The sequence below is a fragment of the Theropithecus gelada genome, chromosome 11 (genome assembly GCF_003255815.1).
Source record: "Theropithecus gelada isolate Dixy chromosome 11, Tgel_1.0, whole genome shotgun sequence".
NCBI classification, from domain to species: domain Eukaryota; kingdom Metazoa; phylum Chordata; class Mammalia; order Primates; family Cercopithecidae; genus Theropithecus; species Theropithecus gelada.
The window spans coordinates 62,627,317-62,630,754 of NC_037679.1; the positions used below are offsets into that span (position 1 = coordinate 62,627,317).

At 43.1% G+C, this 3,438-nt stretch overlaps 1 pseudogene; it reads right to left on the bottom strand.

Annotated features, from left to right (window-relative positions):
* Nucleotides 1-806: 806 nt before the first annotated feature.
* LOC112634956 lies at nucleotides 807-1,472 on the bottom strand (annotated as a pseudogene).
* Between the last annotated feature and the right edge of the window lie 1,966 nt (nucleotides 1,473-3,438).

The following is a 3,438-nucleotide window of genomic DNA, read 5'->3' on the forward strand; positions in this document are numbered from 1 at the left end:
TGAAAAGGACAACAATACTAATAAAAAAAATTGTATTTACTTAGAAGCATTCAGAATGTCAACAAAACAGCTGCAACTTTTTTTTTTTTTTTTTTTTTGCAATTACAGAGTGGTATTCAGTTAACAGAACAATTATTTCGTATAAGCTGCATCAGAGACAACTGAAGATGAAAAAACTACCATCCCCATATATAACTAATTTGTGCTGTGCACCAACAAGAACCTGCTTTAAATTTCCATGCCAATTTACAACCCCCATACTGTACCAGGCAAGGTTAGTAGCTATGTTTTTTTTTGTTTTTTTTTTTTTTTTTGAGACGGAGTCTCGCTCTGCCGCCCAGGCTGGAGTGCAGTGGCCGGATCTCAGCTCACTGCAAGCTCCGCCTCCCGGGTTCACGCCATTCTCCTGCCTCAGCCTCCCGAGTAGTTGGGACTACAGGCGCCCGCCACCGCGCCCGGCTAGTTTTTTGTATTTTTTAGTAGAGACGGGGTTTCACCGTGTTGGCCAGGATGGTCTCAATCTCCTGACCTCGTGATCCGCCCGTCTCGGCCTCCCAAAGTGCTGGGATTACAGGCTTGAGCCACCGCGCCTGGGTGGTTAGTGGCTATTGAAAATACCACCAGGACAGGGCTATCTAAAGACACATTCGGTAGTGTGTTAACTATACAAAAAAAGACACTGTACAGTTTAAAAACAAATCTTACACAGCCTTACATTTCAATTTTTTTCTTTAAAAGGAGTGAGTTGTGTACAGGGGGGTTAAATGCTTTATAGACAAGAAAAAAAAAACTGCACTAGAACCAACTTATTCATCATCATCATCTTCTTCATCTTCATCTTCTTCATCTTCCTCTTCCTCCTCATCCTCTTCCTCCTCATCCTCTTCATCTTCCTCATCTTCCTCCTCTTCCTTCTTTTTCTTGCTTTTTTCAGCCTTGACAACTCCCTTTTTTGCTGCATCAGGCTTTCCGTTAGCTCAATATGCAGCAATATCCTTTTCAGATTTTTCCTTCAGCTTCACAGCCTTCTTTTTATAAGGCTGCTTGTCATCTGCAGCAGTGTTATTCCACATCTCTCCCAGTTTCTTCACAACATCACCAATGGACAGGCCAGGATGTTCTCCTTTGATTTTTGGGCGATACTCAGAGCAGAACAGGAAGAAGGCCGAAGGAGGCCTCTTGGGTGCATTGGGATCCTTGAACTTCTTTTTTGTCTCCCCTTTGGGAGGGATATAGGTTTTCATTTCTCTTTCATAACGGGCCTTGTCCGCCTTTGCCATACCTTCAAATTTCCCTTTCTCTTTAGCAGACATGGTCTTCCATCTCTCTGAGCACTTCTTAGAAAACTCTGAGAAGTTGACTGAAGCATCTGGGTGCTTCTTCTTATGCTCCTCCTGACAAGTTTGCACAAAAAATGCATATGATGACATTTTGCCTCTCGGCTTCTTAGGATCTCCTTTGCCCGTGTTTAGTTATTTTTCCTCAGCGAGGCACAGAGTTGCCCAGTGCCCGTCCGGCTCTCACTTGCCCCGGCGCTGTCTGTATGGAGCTCAATGTACTGCAATGGCTGTGAGAGCGGGAGCCAGACGCAGCCTCCTCACTCTCTCCGCTCTGTCCAAATAATTTTGTCAATATGATGCAGCCAGTAAAAACAATCTGCCAGGCTGGGCACAGCGGCTCACATCTGTAATCCCAGCACTTTGAGAGGCCAAGGCGGGTGAATCATGAGGTCAGGAATTCGAGACCAGCCTGGCCAACAAGGTGAAACCCCGTCTGTACTGAAAATACAAAAATTAGCTGGGCATGGTGGTGGGCACCTGTAATCCCAGCTACTTGTGAGGTTGAGGCAGGAGAATTGCTTGAAATCAGAAGGCAGAGGTTGCAGTGAGACAAGATTATGCCACTGCACTCCAAGATCACGCTACTGCACTCCAGCCTGGGCAAAAGAGTGAAGTTCTGTCTCAAAAAAACAACAAAACAAAACAAAATCTGCTTTCAGAGGCTGCTCTCTTAAGTGTCTCTGCTAGTTGCAAGAAACCAATCACCCAGGTATGTTTTATCTTTCAACTATGTAGAGTTTTCAATTTTATTCCCTTTAATCCTCAAGAAAGAATGATAGGGAATCCATAACAATATTTCTGCAATAAAATTACCACATTAGCTTTGAGATGAAATAATATAATCTTCAGGCAAATAAAGCATTATTTGCTTTTTCTAAGCATATTTAAGCTACTCTGGTTGTCAGAAACCGGAACTCAATTCTTAAAATCAGTATGCACTATGGAAAGCCATGTGATTTGGCGAAGTTTCTATCATTGCATGAGTTGTCTGGTTTTAGTTGATGGAGTGAAAAGAACAAAATGTAAACTAATGTAACTCAAGGCTTTGGGGTAAGTTTGAGCATATGTGTCATTATTTCATCGTATTCCCAGGAGAACACTAGGAGGTGTACATGATTAGTCCCATTTGCAGAGGTAGGAAAGAAAGGCTTAGAGAGTTAAGTAATTTTCCCTATACTCTGAACTGAATTGTATCTCCCCGAAATTCATATGTTCAAGCCCTAACCTAACCCTCAATGTGACTATGTTTGGAGCAAGGAAATCATTAAGCACCAGAAAGCTCAATCCTGACATGCTCGCTCTCCATATGCACAGAAAAAGCCTTATGTGAAGACACGGGGAAAAGGAAGCCATTAATGAGGCAAGAAAAGAGCCCTCAGCAAGAACTGAATCAGCTGGCATTTCAGTCTGGGACTGCTAGCCTCCACAGCTTTGAGAAAATAAATTCATATTGTTAAAGCTGCCCAATGTGCAGTATTTTGTTATGGCAGCCTGAGAAGACAGATACACTCAAGATCACACAGCTACCAAAGCGTAGAACAGAACCGAAACTCATGCTTTCTTCATTGCATCAGGCTGTCTGTATTTGGCATTAGTGGTTCCCATTCAACAGCAGTTACTTTTCTTCTTTCTTACTTAGAGAACCCAATTGACTTCTGGCAGCCTATAGGCTGGTCCTCTTCTTCTTGTCAGGGATTAAATTCGGTATATGTTGTAATTTGGGCAATGAGATGGGAAGCAAGTCCGCTGAAAGGCTTCTGAGAAAGATTTCCTTATCAAAAAAATTTAGAAAGAAATGGTTTCTTTTCTGCCACCGGACATGAACATGTCTGCACTTGAGAGCTGGATCTGTGGCAGCCACCTTGTAAGCATGAGGGGGTTACTCTGAGGGAAAAATGCTAAAGACTACAGAATGATGAGATGGAAGGAATCTTGTCATTTGTCCCCTTCAAATCCCATGTTGAAATTTGATCCCTAATGTTGGAGGCGGGGCCTAATGGGAGGAGTTTGGGTCATGGAGGCAGGCCCCTCATGAATAAATTAGTGCCCATCAGGTGCTTGTCGACATTATAGAGCTTCTACAGAAACCAACTTGGAG